The sequence below is a fragment of the Camellia sinensis genome, chromosome 3, assembly GCF_055761805.1.
Source record: "Camellia sinensis isolate YWXY chromosome 3, ASM5576180v1, whole genome shotgun sequence".
In the NCBI taxonomy this organism is placed as follows: Eukaryota; Viridiplantae; Streptophyta; class Magnoliopsida; order Ericales; family Theaceae; genus Camellia; species Camellia sinensis.
Genome location: NC_138963.1, coordinates 7,313,308 through 7,333,231, shown reverse-complemented (window position 1 = coordinate 7,333,231; position 19,924 = coordinate 7,313,308). Strand labels below are relative to the sequence as shown.

Sequence of the window (19,924 nt, the reverse complement as noted above, 5' to 3'; positions counted from 1 at the left end):
CATGCCATAACTTTGATTTTTATTAGTTAAGTCATGCCATGTTTGGTCTTAATAGGTGTAGTATAACACCCCTTGTAAACCCTGCAGGCCTTATGCCTTTTGGACCCTTGTTCTAGCTCGTCTGGGCTAGGTTCAAGCTTGTTTTTGGCCTCATCTTGACTTGCCTTGGGACTGTTTTGATTGCCCTCAGCCCTTTGGGGCTTGCTTTGTATAGCCTTGGTTTAAGTCCTTTGGCTAGTTTCGAGTTTTAAGTTTTCTTGCATGCTATACTTGCATTGTTTGGTTGATTTGGCATCATTTTTCACATAATTTCAAAGCTTATTGCATTGCCACATTATCATGTTTGTCGCTCCTTGTTCATGTTTGAGAGTTATGTCCTTATGCCTAGGTGATAGGCCATTACATGTGCATGCTTGTTTTGCATTTCATTCCATCTTGTTTCATCACTAGTGGCCACTATTTTTGGTACGGCTGAGGTCTATCCATTTTCAGTATAAGTCCATAAGTCATGCGGTTTGTGTGTTGTCGCATGCTTATCGCATTGCATGTTGTTGCATGCCTATTGTGTTACATGTTTGCATGTTTAGGTGGCATTGTATTTTGCATGCTTGGCACATTATATGTTTGCATGTTTAGGTTGCATGTCTATTGCATATTAGTTGCATTGCATGACGTGGATGAATGCTTGTTGCATGCTTGAGTTGTTTGCATGGTTGCTTGCATACTCATATTGCATTGGGTTTGTTTGCATGCCATTAGCCTTGATGCATTGCATAGCCTTTCCATGTGTGCATGCATTGCATTGTGTTTGGTTTGGGGTGTCAAACTAAACACGAGGACCGAGGGACGTTTCGTACTTGAAGTGACGAAACGTGGCTCAATCCTCGGTCGCTGACACTCTTGATCCAACATGATAGAGTGTGAGGCATCCATGTGTTTCTTGTGCATTCATCCCATATTGATTTGTGCAATTCGGCCTCTTTGGCCATCATGCATCGAAATGCGTGATTGATGGCCCGAGGGTCGGACACTACACTCCTTTGAGTTCCAAACATGAGAAGGGGTGCAGTTGCACAACATTTTCTTATAAATGTATTGCCATGCCCTTGTTTGCCCTCTGCTGCAGCAAAAGGAGCAGTCCACAGGAATAAATGGCCGATCGACTATCTTAAGTGCCGATCGGCTAGATATTTTTGGTCGATATCATCAAAATTGGCCAATGGCCATTGTTCTCTAGCCGATGGCCATACCATTTGGCCGATGGACTCTCAGAGTGTCCATGGAGTGGTTCAGAGGCATCACAGAAGTTGGAATAGTTTTCAGGGTTGCATAACAGTGCAAACAGAGGCAACATGAGGCATGGCAACGGGTTTCCGAGCGAGGCGATCGAGCATACATCATTCAATCATTCGGAGGCGGAGCTGTGACAGCCTCTTTAGTTTCATACTTAGTCTGTTTTGTAACTTAATTAATTTGCTTAATTAGTTAAGGTTTTGTAATAGTTAATTAGCTAGGGTAGTTAATTAATTAGTTGATTTGTATTAGTTATTCGGACCCTCCGTCGAGAGGGCCAACTGTTGTAATAAGTGTGCGTGAGTCTGTGAATGTCTTCCAATCCTACGTCTTTCTCCCTTTTACTTAACCACTTACGATGGTTAGTTCTAGGTCATGTTTTGATTAGCATGCTTATGATAGCATGTTTGCATTCATTCATTTGTATTGCATGTCCGGGCTCGGCGCATCATACTAACTGCATTGTATTTTAATACCGATTTGAATACATAAGTATCAAGTTGCATTTCATGTGCCATTTTAGAATAGCCGAGCCTATTTTTAGTTGTATTTTACATGTGTTGGATTAGCCATCTTAACATAGCTAGGATTATGCATTAATTACTAACTAGCTATTGTTTTGGCTCGGAGTACTAGGTAAGCTTTTATGCTTTAGCATCTTGCATGAGTGTGAGTGTTGCCAAGATAGCATGCTTACCATGAGGCTAACTGCTTATGTGATATAACTGTCTGAATGTCTGTGGGTGAAGGTTGGATTACTTGAATTGAAACAATTCATCAGAATGTGCGTTTTAAGCCCCCTTGAGGGTGACAAAATCATGTTTTCCATGCCCACTTGAGGGTGGCAAATCCACGTCTTAGCCTACTTGCGGGTAGCATCTTCAAACCATTTTCAAACAAACGTGAGATGTTTTGTTCCAACTTAGACGATCTAGTCTATACTTGTGTGTTGTGCGCATCACATAGTAATTCTAGCTAATAACTAGGAATAAGAACACATGTGTTTTCAAAAACAAGATACCATGCTTAGTACAGGCCGATCTTTGATCGGGCAAGCAGGGGTGCTCATTGCATGACCTTCCCCTCTCGTACCCAAGTTCCTGAGCTAAGGCAACTTTGGTGATGGCGGACACGTGGCCTTAGGCACGAGTCAGGGTTTCCTAAATTCCCCCAAAAACAAAATATTTAGGTGACGACTCTGTATCTGGCAAAGCAGTCCATGTTTGGCACTTCTTTATAAAAATTAGTTTTCCAAAACGATTTGCCAGATTTGGACTCTTTGGTAATTTATCGGTCTTGCATTGCACTTTGCGAGACTAGATTCAGAACCGTGACATTTGAGTCCGAACTATAGTAAGCCTAATGAACAAAACGGATTTCGCGCCACTTCGTGCCCGGAGCCCGGGACATTCAGGCACGTCTACAGTTTCTGGTGACTCTACTGGGGACTTAGAGAACTTGACTTGAACTCATGATATCTTGTTTTGATTACACTTATGTGTTTCTTTGCATTGCATGTGCATTGGTGCTCCTCGGACACCGTGTTTGACGTATGCTATTCCTGAACGGTTTGCCGGAGGCTTGCTTTGAGAAGCATGCCATAAGGCTGACCGGTTGCGGGCTCTGCCACGACGGGAACACAAACCCCGATTTTACCGGGGCACCCTTTTTGACCATTCGACCTAGTGCCTATCGGAAACTGTAGTGACCATTCCAAGCTAGGACAGGTTGCTTACCCGAGTATAGGTTGTTTGAAACCGCTGCGTACGTAGTGAAACCCTAGCTCCTGACAAAATAGGACAGGGAAACCCTACCCCTCTATAGGGGTGTTTTGGGTCTCTCTTGCTTGCTATGTGCGTTTAGAGTTGGCCTCTACAGGAATACACGTATCAGTTTGCAAGTCTGGGTATTAGGCCTGCGGGCATCAGATTCGAAGAATCAGTTTTACCTGCGGGTATCAGATTCAGATTTGGGGCAGTGATTTAGGAACAGTGATCAGTGGTTGAGAACAGTTCGTCCAGCTTGTATTTTTTAACTATGTGTTGTCTTTATTTAAGCTATTATGCTGTCTGTTTTTCTGTTCATTATTTCCTTCTTAGGCTTTATTTATCTTTTTGTAAGGTAGTTTAGCACCATTGCATCTGACCAAGCAGATATCCCCCGAGCACTCTGGGTTAGAGGTCGTAGACTTAATCGATCCAGGGATCTAGTAGACGGACAAGCAGTGCTCCTTTCTTTACCCCTGGTTACCAGACGGAGGTTAAAAAGGCGTAGTGTATCGGTACAGCGGTCGTCGGATCAGTGGTCTACCCCACCAGTGGACAGTCAGGCTGAGGTCTCAGTTTCTGCTACAGGGACAGATATACCGGTTGTTCAGATAGACCAACATCCTATGACAGGAATAGAAGAGATGATGCGTCAGCTTCAGGAAAGTATGAAAGCCATGCAGCAAGACGCTGCCCGTCAAGCAGAATTTGCCACAAGCCAGGCCGAGGTTATGGCCCAACAGGCAGAGTTGATTGCTAGATTGCAGCAACAACAACCACCGCAGCAAGCCGGAGCATCTGCTTCGCACCAGGTTCCTTTCCCACCAAGAGTTCCGATACTCAGGGAGATCGCTAACATCCAGGATAATACGAACGATCCAACGGGGTCGGCTCCGCCCCCAATCCTACCCCAGCTATCCAAAGCACCAACCAACCTACCAGATTCCGCCTTTGAGTTTGAGGTGGACCCCACAGCGCTAAAAGTGAGCAAGCTTGAAAAGCTGTTCAAGAAGTCTCAGGGTGTGAAGTCCATTCCAGATATTGAGGACGGGTACATTGACTCGGCTGTGACTCTGCCAGATCGGTTTAAAATGCCGCACATAGACCGTTTCGACGGGTTTGGAGATCCTATGGTGCATTTGCGGCTGTTCTCGGACATACTAAGGCCGATAGGCCTCTCCAGATTGCAGAAGTTTTCTCTGTTTGGCTGGACCCTGTTAGGTGTAGCGGCTATTTGGTATGCAAAACTGGAGGACTTCGTCAAAAGGAATTGGAAGGAGATGGCCGAGGCCTTCATAGCTCAATACTCCTACAATACACAGATCGAGGTCACAACTCATGATCTCGAGACAACTAGGCAAGAGCCGAAGGAGAACTTCTCCGATTTTGTGACCCAATGGAGGGCCAAGGCCTCGATGAAGACCATCAGGCCTGTAGACAAAGATCAGATTCGGATGGTTGTGCGCAACCTTCAGCCCAAGCTTATGCAGAAGATGATCGTTCTCCCCCTCCCCACCTTTGCAGATCTACATGAGATAGGGGTGCAAATCGAGGACGCTATGAAACATGGCCTCATTGATCATGAGAGCGAGCAACCCAAGAGGGAATTCAACCGCAATACGAATGCAGGCACAAGCAGTGCTGCAGCTGCCAGAGCTTCAGATGTGAGTATGGTCACCACCACCACCCCAAGAACCCTTTCAGCTACACCATTCACCGGCGCGTCCGGAAGTAGCTCACAAACAACCAAGTTTCCACCCAGAGGCCAAAGAACCTTCACCCCACTATACATGTCTTTGTCTAAGGCTTTGGGGTTTTGATCAGGAAAGGGCACTCGAAGCCCCTAGAGCCGCGGCCACTACCAGATTGACTCCCTGCTTCCCATAACCTAACCAAGTATTGCGCCTTTCACCAGCAACATGGTCATGAAACTGACCTTTGCTTTAGATTGCGTCACGAGATTCAGGATCTCGTTGACAACAGGGTGATTGTGCCTCCGGAGAAACCGAACGTCACAACCAATCCTCTTCCACCACATAACCAAGCTCCACCTCTCAAACGCATCAATATGATCCAAACTGGGGTTGTGTCATACGACCCTAGCATATATATCACCCATTCTCACCTACCCAAGCCGGAGGTGTTCATTCCTGACAGCACTGACTTGTGCATGTTGGACATGTCCCAAACCCAACCTGAAACAGTGGTGGTGGCTATCGAAGATGGAATTGGGTCGATTGTGGGAATAGATGGGAGTGATCAGTCAGAGCCGGAGGGGTCTACAAGCTTCATGTACAACCCGAGCGGTTACATTATATCAGTAGGCCAGGCTAGGCCGAGAGTGAAATTGCCAGTGAGGGCAGAGATCTGTGTAATACGGGAGGATGGACCTAATCAAGGGCTGGATGACCTGGCAGAATTAGTGGCGGACATTGCTAACCTTCAGTTTTTCAACGAACAAGATCTGGGAGATGTGATAGTCAACTGGTTTGATTTGGATGGGTCAACAGAGTCTACAGGGTGGCTTGACGACCAGCTAGAGCAGAGTCCGTTAGGGTCAAGGACATCAACAGTGGCCGGAAGGGCCGGGAATCAGAATACATCGCCAAAAAGCGCCGGTATTAAGAATTTCGCTCGGGACACGGGCAATTTGAATACAGGAGATGTCGAACAGCAAGCTGTACTGAAGCAGTTTGAGCGGCAAAGGATCGAAGATTCTGAGAGGGTCAGAAAGGACAAAGCCCCTACGGGGACAGAACGTACTGTGTTCACAGGAACAGAGCGTGCTGTGAGCATAGGAATGAAAAGTGTTGTGGGCACAGGAATAGTTGTAACGGAACCGGACAGGTGTCTGTCGGCTGCCTATGGCATGTGGTGGGAAGATGACGACCTATGTCTTGCCCACACAGATGAAGACTGGGGGCAAAATCAGCCGGATGATACCTGGTACATTAGCGAAGTAGACCACATGACTAGGAGTGGGCGGTATTTTAAGTCCCCACACTTAGATCAACCAGAGGCGTCTGGAAAGGACAAGGAGGTAGACAAGCAGAAAGATAAATTACTCGAAGAGGAGGCTGTGCTGAAACAACTAAAGAAGATATAAGCAAACATCTCTATCTAGGGACTGCTTATGGCTTCAAGAGTTCATTGACAGGCTGTCCTTTCTGCTATTGGCAAAGCTAATCTTTCAATAGATACCACGCCTGAGCAGCTGGTAGGACTGGTTTTTCCGGGAGGAGCTTCCCCGACGTTGACCTTCACTGATAAGGGAGCTACCGCCTGAGGGCGCAAACCACAACAAACCTCTCTACATCTCGGTTGAGTGTAGAGACAAATGGATACCGGTAGTTCTTGTTGACATAGGATCCGCCATTAACATGTGCCCATCGAGGACGGCATATGCAATCGGCTTGAAGCCCTCAGACTTTGTGCCTACTGCCCAGGTGATAAGGGCCTACGATAACACTAGCAGAGAGGTGATGGGGACTGTTAAGATTCGGACTCAGGTTGGTCCAGGACAACACGAAATTGACTTTCACGTCTTGGACGTTCCTGCAACCTTTAATCCACTCCTAGGGCGGCCGTGGCTGCATCAGGTGAAGGCGGTCTCTTCCACCCTGCATCAAATGTTGAAGTACCCCCACGGGAAGGGGGTGGCTATTGTTTTTGAGAATTCTTCAATCCATCCGGCGCTAGAGGTGTCTACACCGGTTTTGGAAATCGAGCACAGCACGGAGGATGTGTTCCTGTCGGGATTTACCCTAGCCGAGGCCCGGGTTGTTCAGAATATCTTGGCTGTTGATGAGGTGTTGTATGTCAGGGCACAGTCAGTATACCTCATGAACAAGCTTTAGCACATCCCTGGGATGGGACTAGGAAGAAGTGGCCGAAAGGGCATTACTGTATCGGCTGAAGTGCCGCACAACCCGCATACCTTTGGCTTGGGTTATCTGCCCACCAAAGAGGACTGGGTGAGGAAAGGCAAAGAAATGACTGGAAGAGAGTAGACGTCCCTGAACGTCCCGGCAAAATCCCGTTTTGTTTATTGGACTCACTATAGTTCGGACTCAAATGTCACGGTTCTGAATCTAATCCTGCAAAGTGCAATGCAAGACCGATAAATCACCAAAAAGTCCAAATTCGGAAAATCATTTTGGAAAACTGATTTTCGTAAAGAAGTGCCAAACATGGACTGCTTTGCCAGATACAGAGCTGCCACCTAAATGTTTTATTTTGGGGAAATTTAGGAAACCCTGACTTGTGCCTAAGGCCACATGTCCATCATCACCAAAGTTGCCTCAGCTCGGGAACTTGGGTATGAGAGAGGAAGGTCATGCAATGAGCACCCCCGCTCGCCCGATCAAAGATCGGCCTTTACTGACATGATATCTTGTTTTTGAAAACGCATGCGTTCTTATTCTGGTTATTAGCCCATAATTACTATGTGATGCGCACAACACACAAGTATAGACTAGATCGCCTAAATTGGAACAAAACATTTCATGTTTGTTTGTTTGAAAATGGTTTGAAGGTGCTACTCGCAAGTAGGCTAAGACGTGAATTTGCCACCCTCGAGTGGGCTTAGAAAACATGATTTGCCACTCTCAAGTGGGGTTAAAACTCGCATCAATGAATTGTTTCAATTCAAGCAATCCAACCTTCACCCAAAGGCATTCAGGCAGTTTAACACATAAGCAGTTAGCCTCATGGCAAGCATGCTATCATGGTAGTCACTCACACACATGCAAGGATGCTAAAGCATAAACACTTACAGAGTACTCCGAGCCAAAACAAAAGTTATGTTAGAAATCAATGCATAATCCTAGCTATGTCAAGAATGCCTAATGCAACACATACAAAATGCAACTAAGATAGGATCGGCTATTCTAAAATGTCATGTGAAATGCAATTTGATACATGTATTCAAATAGGAATTGAAATACAATGCAGTTAGTATGATGCGCCAAGCCCGGTGCATGCAAGACAGATAAATGGATGCAAACATGCGAGCATAAGGATGCTAATTGAAACATGCCCTAAAACTAACCATCGTAAGCTGGTAAATAAAAGGGAGAAAGAAATGAGGGTTGGAAGACATGCATCACATACACGCATACTTATTACAAAATTTGCCCTCTCGACGGAGGGTCCGAATAAATAATACAGAACCAGCTAGCTAGTCTAAACTAATCTAATTAAACTAGTTATTACACGACGAAAGGAATAACAAGTTATAACTACTTATTACACAACATTAACTAAGTAAGCAATCTAAATGAGCATGCGAACTAAATGAATATGGACTGCCCCAGCTCTGCTTTGAATGACAAAGGATGCGTGCATGCTTGAATTGCCTTGTTCGGAAATCCCTCGGGATGCCCCGACTTGCCTCTTTTTGCAATTGACCTCAGAACACTGCACAAAGCTCCAGAAGGCTGAAACTCCACCAAGGGGACCTGTGGGAAGGCTGCCGACCAGATATTGGCCTTGGAGACCACCGGTCGACCACCTTTTGTGGTGAAAACCAGAAAAAGTGGTCGGCCTGCCACTTTATCTGGTCGGCCGACCAGTTTCTGTCCCTGGTTTCTGGTTTTCTGCAACAGAAGGCAAGAGAGAGAGAGAGATGTCAAAGTATTCGCAACACATGTGTGCACGACCACTCTCCCCATTATTGCATAGGCTCAAGGGAGTGTAGTCTTTGACCCTCGGGCCACCAATCACGTAACTCGATGCATGATGGCTGAGGAGTCGAATTGCACGACTCAATGTGAAATGAATGCACATACAAGCACCTAAAGCCAATAACTCCGTCATGGGTAGTCAAGAGTGTCGGCGACCGGGAATCAAGGTACATTTCATCACTTCGAGTATAAAACGTGCCTCCTTTCCCGTGTTTGGACTAACGCCTATTCCAAACACAATGCAACAAACAAGGCATGCACCAATGCAACTTTAGCATGCAATCTTAATGTAATGCAACTAAGTCATGCAAACATGCAAGGGATAACATGAAAACATGCAACTAGCATACACAATGCTATGAACCAACAATGGCATACTCAATGCACATGACACTTAGCATACACAATGCACGTAGAAACTAACATACACAATGAGATGAACAAGGCATGCACAAGGCAATGATCAATCATGCGACAACATGGCATACTCAATGCTATGAATTATAATGGCATACTCAATGCAAAATGGACTTAAACCAAAATGGATGGGCTCTAGCCACATCCAAATCAGTGGCCAATAGATGATGGAAATAAGGCATCAAAACACATACGATCATGCACAATGCAACGGCCCCAAGTCTAAGGCACAAAACACAACTTTCCAAACGCTTTGAAAGGATGAAATATGGAGTGCAATGACACATGTTTCAGCTCTGAAATGGCATACAAAATGACTTCGAATTATGCAAACAACTCATGTAATGCATGTTGAATGGCTTAAGCATCGAAACTAGTGAAGTGTATTACACTATAGGCATGCAAGGCAATGCTCAAATGGCCAAACCAACTCCAAGTAGACCATATGCAGGCCCAAAACAGTAGCAAAATAAGTTGAGATGATGGCTTGAAAGGCACAAAAATGAAGCTCATGCAATGGCTCACAAAATAGGGTATAAAAGCACAACTCTCGAGGGCACTTATAGAGTGGAAAACATGGAAGTATGACAGCCCTATATGCTCTGAAATGTCATGCTCAATGATGCCAAAACATGAAAATACCTCAAGTTAAGCATGCAAGGGACTTCAAAACTCGAAGCTAGTCAAGGCTATTACATTACAAGTATGCATGGCAAATATCTTTCGACCAAGAGGCCTGAAAACAGAGCTAAGGCAGCCCAAAATATAAACAAAACCAGGTTGGAGCATGGCCAAAATATGCTAGAATAGAGGGCCAAAACATCATGCATTCTAAGCTAGTAAGCATGATTTACACTACAAGCATATGAAGCATGTGAGAGGCTACCAAACCAGCTGAAAACAGAGTCATGGCATGCCAAATGATGACCAAAAACCCACTGAAATATGACCAATACATGCAAGAATGACATGCTACTTTGATAAACCACAAAAGGGATTACTTTACACATGCAAGAAGCAAACCCATGGTGACCAAACCAGCCATAGACAGAGTCTAGGCAGGCCCTAAAAGTCACCAAAAAGTGCCTGAACCGAGCCTTGAAAGTATGAAAACGTATGCTCCTTTGATAGGCCAAAAATGCAAGAAAACAAGACCAAGAGAGAGAGGGTCACCCCTCTCTGATTTAGGGCCTCAAAACCACATACCAACCACTGAAAATCCATTGGATTTCAGTGGCTAAAATGTCATGCAAGGGTTAACTCAAAGGCCTTATGGCATGGCACAAAACAAGGCCAAATAGGGCATGTAAGAGGGAAGATGACCCTTAGCACCAAAAGGGCCTTAAACAAACATGAAAAAAACTTAAATATGGAGCTTTTTTCAGTTGACAACAAAGCTCAAATAAGCATGCAAGTATGGCTAAGAGTGTGATCAAGACAAAACTTGAAAAGAGAGAAAAGAGATTACCCTTGAAGCTCAGCAAAACCAGTAAGTTCCTCAGCAAAAAACCACCCTTTTAACCTCCAAAAATAACCTCTGGGAACCTCAGTTCAATGGTAAGGATGTATGGCTAAGAGTTGGGGTGTTAACGTCAAGAACAATACACACTTTTGGCTCAAAATATAAAGATATAGAGAGAGATATGTGTTTGTGCCTTAGGAAATTTTCAGAACCTCTGGAATGGAAAGGGAGCCCCTCTCTTATAGAAAAAACAAAGGTTCAAGCTTGTTGGAGAAGCTAAACATGGATGCAATCCCTCTATAGATGTATATAGAGGATACTGTCTGTGCCCTCCAGCTGGCACAGCTGGCATCCACACAGTCTGACAAAACAGGGGGAAAGGGGCCGACCACCCAATGTTGTTTCCCAAAAAAAAAGTGGTCGGCTAGGGGATATGGTGGTCTTCACACTGAAAACAAGCCAATGGTGGGATGAAAAACCAAAAAATGTGGCCCAAAGACCAAGAAAACCAGTTTCCCGACCAGAAAATTGGCTAGTGGGGAGAAAAGTGGTCTCCAAGAAAAAAAGCTAGTTTCCCACCCTTGTACCACTTCCAAACAAGGAAAACAAGGTTCGTGCCAAGAACGAACCAGCATGGATGCAAAACGAGAGTTCATGAGGCAAGACGTGCGGCCGGAGGCCTCGAAATTTGGCTGTTGAGCACAAAAAGTGACGTATGACTACAAAAGTGGTCTCCCAGACCACAGTGTCCCTCTAGACAGAGGAAACAAGGTGTGTTCCAAAAAACGTGCCAAACGGAGAATGTTAAGCAGTCCCAAACCGAGGCACATGGCCGACGGCTCTGAAAACCGGAAACTAGTATCCAAACGGGAACAGTGGCCTACGACCATGAAAAGTAGTCTACGACCACTGAGAGATGGTCTACAAGACCTCTCCCTCCCTCCAGGAAGAGAAAACAAAACTTGGTCCGCGGACCGAGTTAAAGTACAAAGGGTCCCAAGATCTGAAGGTGAGGCTCCCAGCCAAGAACTCTGAAACCTCGAAACGAGCACAACATGCACGATCACCGAGCACTCAATCGATGATGTCTGAGTCTTAAGGTCGGTCAAAATGGGGTGTCTACAGTTGCCCCTCTTTGACAGAACTCGAAAGTTATAAGTGACGGGAGTGAATGTTAAAACCCAGAGACGACCCATTTTTGACAAGGCCGAACACTTGGACTAACAGGCGAGATAAGAAAAGAGATGTGCCCGCATGCAGGGGCAAAATGCAAGAGACATGCATAAGGCCGAACATAACTTATGATCATGCAAAGAAAATTGTAATGAAGCAATTATACACAATAAATGCGATAGCTTAAGCAAACAAAAACAAATCGAACTACATTAAATGCAGAAAAGAATGTAAGAGAATTACGCAATTCTCGCTACATTTCACACAGAGAATACAATACCATCCGGTTCGTCTGGTCGCACCAGCTTCAAATGAACCGTAAATACAATATCATGCCTGTAAAAGAAAGAAACTCAACAGGTACAATATTCGGTAGAGATATGCATGGCAATGCAAAAGAAAAGTATGTGACGACGCAAGCGAAGTGTGGGTGCATGACAGTGCAACCTAAGTGTGACACATAACAATACGGGAAGGGGTGCATGACAATGCAACCTAAGTGTGACGCATAACATTGCGAGAAGGGGTGCATGACAAAGCAACCTAAGTGTGACGCATAACAATGCGAGAAGGGGTGCATGACAATGCGACCTAAGTATGACGCGTAACAATGCGGAAGGGATGCAAGACAATGCAACCTAGGTGTGACGCATAACAATGCGGAAGGGGTGCATAACAATGCAACCTAAATGTGACGCATAACAATGCGGTAGAGATGCAAGACAATGCAACCTAGGTGTGACGCATCACAATGCGGAAGGGATGCAAGACAATGTAACCAAGGTGTGACGCATAACAACGCGAAAGGGATGCGGGACAATGCAACCTAAGTGTGACGCATATCAATGCGGAAGGGGTGCATCATAATGCAACCTAAGTGTGACGCATAACAATGCAGAAGGGATGCAAGACAATGCAACCTAAGTGTGATGCAAAACAATGCGAGAAGGGGTGCATGACCATGCGACCTAAGTGTGACGCATAACAATGCGAGAAGGGGTGCATGACAATGCGACCTAAGTGTGACGCATAACAATGCGAGAAAGGGGTGCATGACAATGCAACCTAAGTGGGACGCATAACAATGCGAGAAGGGGTGCATGACAATGCAACCTAAGTGCGATGCATAACAATGCGAGAAGGGGTGCATGACAATGCAACCTAAGTGGGACACATAACAATGCGAGAAAGGATGCATGACAATGCGACCAAAGTGTGACGCATAACAATGCGAGAAAGGGGTTCATGACAATGCCACCTAAGTGTGACGCATAACAATGTGAGAAGGGGTGCATGACAATGCAACCTAAGTGTGACGCATAACAATACGAGAAGGGATGCATGACAATGCAACCTAAGTGTGATGCATAACAATGCGAGAAGGGGTGTATGACAATGCGAGAAGGGGTGCATGACAATGCGACCTAAGTGTGACGCATAACAATGCGAGAAGGGATGCATGACAACGCAACTTAAGTGTGACGCATAACAATGCGAGAAGGGGTGCATGACAATGCGACCTAAGTGTGACGCATAACAATGCGAGAAAGGGTGCATGACAATACCACCTAAGTGTGACGCATAACAATGCGTGAAGGGGTGCATGACAATGGAACCTAAGTGTGACGCATAACAATGCGAGAAGGGGTGCATGACAATGCGACCTAAGTGTGACGCATAACAATACGAGAAGGGGTGTATGACAATGCAACCTAAATGTGACGCATAACAATGCGAGAAGGGGTGCATGACAATGCAACCTAAGTGTGACGCATAACAATGCGAGAAGGGGTGCATGACAATCCAACCTAAGTGTGACGCATAACAATGCGAGAAGGGGTGCATGACAATGCAACCTAAGTGTGACACATAACAATACGAGAAGGGGTGCATGACAATGCAACCTAAGTGTGACGCATAACTATGCGAGACAATGTACGTGACAACACAAACAAAGCCTGTCTATCAATACGAGAGAAACATGCATAACAGTGCGACGAATGGTGTGCGTAACAATGCAACGAGACGTGCATAACTACACGCTTAAAGTTTGCATAACAAATGCCAGAGAGGAAAGGGTGCCTGACAATGTGAGAGAAGTGCCACTTCAATAGTATGCTCGAAACATAATGCTGAATAAGGAAATACAAGCCTTAACGCGAGCGATTTAACCGGAACCTCCGATTTACCTCCCGGAGTGGTCACAAAGTATTCAAAAAGGATACACCTTGTTCTTGACGAGTAACGATGGACCACGCATCGAAGAATTGAATTTGAAGTTCCCACGGAGACAATTTCGCATCGGAAAGTGTACTTTTCTTGTACTTTCTCGGGAGCCAAGAACTCCAATCATCACCAAAATACACAGGGAGAACAAAGGGACCTTGGAGACCATCCAGGAGGATGGCCGACCACCTAGGCTAGTGGCCGATCAACTTTTTCTCGCCAAAGTAGTTGGCCGACCAGAAAAACTGGTAGGCCGACCAATTTACAGAAATTCGGGGCAGTTTAGTCTTTTAAGGCCGGATTTTTAAGTTCACTTGTCCAAAACACTTTTGCTCACACCTCCAATGCTAAAATCAGCTTCTCTTGCTCCCTAGACCCTTTTCTCTCTCAGATCTGCTGTTTATACGCGTTTTCCAATGCCCCACGCGAAGTTGTTTCGTGAAAACTTTCGATTCTCTTCACTTTGAACCGATTAAAATTTAATCTCAGAGCTTCTTTCTCCATTTTTTCCACTTGAGGTATGTTTGTCTCGAAGTTTGGCACATTTTCTTGGGGGTTGACTTTTGTTGACTTTTTCCTTTCCCGAGAGTTGCCTTTTGTTGACTATTTGTAATTTTGGCTCATTTCGCTCATTTTTGCTCATTTTTTATAGATTCCTTCGGATGGCGGATCATTTTCATCACGATAGAGGTTATTGCCTCCGAGGATTCGGTCTTTCGACCCGGAGAGGTACCACCCTCAGGAGCACGTCCTACCTCCTACCACGTTCTATCATTTTACCGACTTCACACGGCGAGCACCCGCGGACCTACTGCTACGGGAGCCAGAGTCTCATCTATCTCACCACGCGCAAGAGGTACATACTTCCTTTTACGTTTTCTGTAATGTATTCTGCATTTCCTGCGCATTTCATGCCTTTGCAATGTATTTTATCTGCTCGTTTTGAACACATTCATATGCACAGTACTTCTGCTTATCCTGGCATATGGCTTACAAATAGCACAATATTGATTTGGCACGCAGTTTACTTAGGATATGATGTTGACTTGGCACACAGCTCACAGCACAATATTCTATTAATTTGGCATACAGCTCACTCTGAACACACGGTTCATCTTGACCACACAGTTTATCTCGGGCACACAACACATTTTTGGGCACATAGCTCATTCTTTGGGCACGCAGCTCATTTTCAGGCACACAACACATTTTCGGGCACACAGCTCATTCTCGGGCGCACAGCTCATTTTCAGGCGCACAGCATATTTTTAGGCACACAGCTCTTTTCCGGGTACACTGCTCATTCTCAGGCACATAGCTCGTTTCATTTCTGAACCCACAGCTCATTCACTTCGTTTGTACACAGCTCATACATTTCATCCTGAATCTGAATACATCTGTCCATTCTGAATGCAGGCATCTTCCCGTTCCACACGGGGCTATGGGTCAATCCTTGCTAGAGAGTGGTATACGGAGCTCCTAGATGCTGTACGTCACATCGTGGATGAGGCAGGATTTGGGCCTTTCTTCGCGGGGATATCACGTTATCCGGCGAGTAGGACCCTCATAGGAGCACTTGTGGAGAGATGGTGGGACACCACCAACTCATTCCACTTTTCAGCTACTGGGACATGACGATGACCCCACATGACTTCTCTATGTTGACGGGCCTTGACGTGGCCGGCCGACCGGTCCCTTATGACGTAGACATGGGCGAGTGGGAGGCGGCTTGGATTCATCTGCTGGGAGCCCGCTCGCCGAGAGACAGATCATCAGGTAGGGTTAGGTACACTTGGTTTTTCGAGCGATTTAGGAGGACTTTGCCCGAGACTGTTGAGGAGATAGAGTAGTATGCCCGGGGTTTTTTGATGTTCCTTATCGGGACCACTTTGTTCTCCGACAGGGGGAACACAGTTGGACTTTAATTGCTCAGTGCTTTGGTAGACCTATCACAGGTCAACCAGTATGATTGGGTTGGCACCGGCCTCACTACCCTTTACTGTTATATGAGCGCGACCTCCCGCGGGCGAGGGAACATAGTAGGTAGCTACTGGAGAGCTTGGGAGGTACATTCTGTCCTCTTGATTTACATTTTCACTTTTCATTATCTATACACTGCACACACGGCACACATTACATTCTGTACTCTGCATTCTACACTCAACATTCTGTATTTTCTGTATTCACATTCTGTACTCGGCATTCAGTATTTTCAATATATTCTGTGTTTTGATAGTCGCTGTCTTGCCTTTCACAGCTATAGGTTTATGCATACTTCCCGACGCTGGCCCCTGAGCTCGAGGTGGAGGCACCTCTTAAGATCCTCTACTCTCACAGATTTGAGGGTCGGTGTCGGCCGAGGGCTCGGGAGACTTTGCCCTATCTCCGACAGTTCTTTGATAATGTATGGCCGACAGAGGTAATCCAAAACTCTCAGTTCGTTATGTTTTCAGTTTTGGTTCATCTTGGATATTTACGACATCTAATCAGTTTATGCACTTGTTATCTGCAGATCTCTTGGCAGCCCTAGGCACCCTTTTCAGGAAATGCCCGGTTCCGATTCCCTGGGGTGTGGGCCTCTTCTCGATACAGGACTTTATTTGAGGGGCCCGTTGGTAGGGCCTGGTTTCTGGGGGATCGCTTCATGCGTCAGACGATGGGCAACCCTGATCAGGGTATCCCCTCAGCACCTCTAGAGGACATGCGCTCCACTGAGAGACTCACTCCCCGGGAGGTCGAGGAGCTTATGTTGGGTACTGATGCAGTTCTGTTGTTGGAGGAGGGAGATTACGCGACCTACCACCATACATACTTGATGCCTCCACTGACAGGTGTCTATGTTTCCACGAGGAGGGCTGCTGGCGTGCCATCATCGAGTCGAGTCCGGGCTGCAGATACCCCTTCGACTAGCAGGGCCGACACATCGAGGAGTGGGGCTAGAGAGATCCCCCCGAATTATCAGTGTGCTGGGTGGCCGGATCTTTCGACCGAGCTGACAGGCTGGCGGTATGGGACATCCTACCCGATTCCAATGGAGCCTCCATTGCCTGATCATTGATACGCCAATGACCCTGACTCGCCACCAGTATGCTTTACAGTTTTGATTTATCACTCAGCTGTTTAGACATTCATTCATTCACTGATGACTTGCACTTACATCTGCGGCCTCCCAGAGGGTACACTAAGGGGTTACTCGGAGTGGTGGCCTCACTCGAGAGCATGGTCCCGCGGAGGGAGACACAGTTGTTCATCACCGGCGTCTCGGTACTTTTCAATTTCCTTGCATTTATCATACTTCTAGTGACAGACTGCAATTGAACATTTCATTACATTGGTTGACTGCATATGTAGAGCACATCTAACACACCACATTCACATACTATATCTACAAGCACGCACCCGACATAGCATTCCCGCATCTGCATCTGATATACATACTTTGGCTGATGTATTCAAATTGCCCTCTTTTGTTGTTGTTGTTGTTTTTTTTTTTTTTTAGATGCACCGCTATAGGCTGGGCCATCCAAGCCTTCTCGAGGAGCTGGGAGAGGGGACTTGACTTGCAGCCGAGGCAGGCATGGAGTGCCTATCAGAGATGATGAGGAGTCTAGCGAGGATAAGGAGTCTGCGCTTCCTCAGTTGGAGACATCCGCAGGCAGAGAGGAGAACTCTAGCCCCGGTTCTGAGAGTGGAGGTGATGTCAGGGAGGGTTCCAAGGACGACAGCTCTAATTCGGATGATGGTGCTAGTGGAGGTGGTGCAGAGGCTGCTCAGCCAAAGAGGATGGAGAGAGTCTCCCGATCTTGAGCCTGACAGCACTGATGCAGATGTTCTTGGTTTATTTTATTTTATTTTATTTTTACTAGTAGTTGTAGCACATCAGCTTTAGGTAGTTTTATTTTCTTTAAAACTTGTACCCTGTTGTAAAAATGTTGTAACAAAAGAAGCTATGACGGAATGAAAAGTTTTTTGTTCAAAAAGTATTGTGTTTTGCATTCTTAGCATCGCATCGCATCATTTTGCACAAAAATGAGATTGAATGGAAATGGAGCATTATACATCGCCAAGTCAGGTAATGAGCCAACATAGCAAACTAAACAGCTTAACTCACTAAGAAACAACAAAACCTTAGCAAGTTTACAACTCGATAAGCAAACTTCAACAATTATTGATAAACATAGGGCAACAATTCGATGAACAAAACTCGACAACTCGGTAAAACTTAACAACTCGATAAGAAAAACTTAACAACTCGATAAGCAAATGCATTTCGGACAAACGGGGCGACAAAACGTATCCGAAACAGAGGTAAACTCGGACCTTCAACACTCCCAACATGTGGAAAGGCTAGGAGCTCTCTTCTAGAGACTAGGAAAAGGCCAAAAACCAGTTTTTCTCCATGGCCGACCACCAAAAGTGGCTGGCCAACCAGTTTTTTGCTCAGTAAACCAGTTATATGGTCAACCGACCAGAAAAACTGGCTGGCCGACCAGAAAAAGTGGTCGGCCGACCAGTTGGCATGATGACCTCCAGATTTTTGACACTTGTCCCCCAAACAGTGCCTTATCCTCCATAAAAGTTCCAGCTTCGTGATTCTCTCATTCCATCTCAGTTTTACATCAAAATGGAGGTATTTCGCATCCAAAATTTCACAACTTGGATTGCTACCTTAGACGGCTCGGAAAATTTGAACTTCCGAGGCTTCGGCATAAATGCACTATTCATGCTGAGTCGCACTCCGCTGCACCTTCCGTTTCTCCATGTTGCGGCAAGGTTTTGGAACCCAGTAACACATGTCTTTAGTTTTGGCGGGCAAGAGATGTGTCTTACCTTTGAAGACTTCCAAGCTTTGATGGAATCCGAGCGCAACGAAGAAGTCTTGCCCCCAGCTTCGCTTCGGCCATGCACAAGCCTTAGGACGAATGTGTGGGCTCACTATGCATGACGCTCGGTCATTGATTTGTGAGGGAATGCTAGACATTCCGAGTTTGATTTGTCGATTTCCCGATACCGGTGACCGTGGTGACCATCATTGGCAGGGCTTTCAGTGACATGCGCTCTGCTTGTGCATGCTGTCCCATTTCTTGCTTGCCCCAGGCTTGGAAGGGTTTAGTACTCGTTTGATCGAAGTTACCCAAGGCCTAAAAGAGGGCAAGAGCTGCATTGCCATGACACTGGCCGAGACATTGATGGGCTTGGACACTTTCCATTGCCGGGAGACGACCAGATTCGCGGGGAGTCCACTACTACTGCAGGTAATGTTTCCCACCCTATCTTAGATATATATTGCTCACATAACTCGGCTCTCGGGCTCGATTTTTCTCTCAAAACCCTTTTCTCACTTTTCTCTCAACGTACACCTCTCTATTCTTTATTCTCTCATTTTCCATCCCTCCCCAGGTGTGGTTGATGGACAAGTTACAGGTTGCAGACACTTGCCCAGCATACTCAGCTCACGGCTACTTCTTCCGGTGACGTCTAGTCGGTGCCCTTGATGAGGGATGGTGGTTCGACTGGATGTGCAGTTTGTCCGCAGACCGTGCTGCTTGGCGTTGTCCTTGGCTCAATCTATCGGCAATGAGCTACAGTATGTCTCGCCAACCCGGGATTCAGTTGATTGGCCTGACACACTACGTGTTCTATTTTCCTTTCCGGTTCCAGCGCCAGTTTGTCTATGATCAGATTCGCCCGGCGGAGGGGATAGAGTACCCAGCTGCATTTCCGATCCGAGGCGCACTGCTTGCTCGGTATGCCACGGCATGGAGGATGAGAGAGCTTCAGGCCCCTACTTCCACTTTCAGGTGCACCCTCTCTGATGAGTGCTTAGATTGGCTCAATGAAGAGGCACAGATCGGGCCCAGCTTGGCATCAGAGGCTTCGACCAGCTTCGATCAGCTCTGGGA

The 19,924-nt window shown here is 46.0% G+C and overlaps 1 pseudogene; it reads left to right on the top strand.

The window, feature by feature from the left end:
* LOC145821294 (peroxidase 22.3-like) overlaps nt 1–15,656 on the top strand; it is a 57,662-nt pseudogene extending 42,006 nt beyond the window's left edge.
* The last annotated feature ends 4,268 nt before the right edge of the window (nt 15,657–19,924 follow it).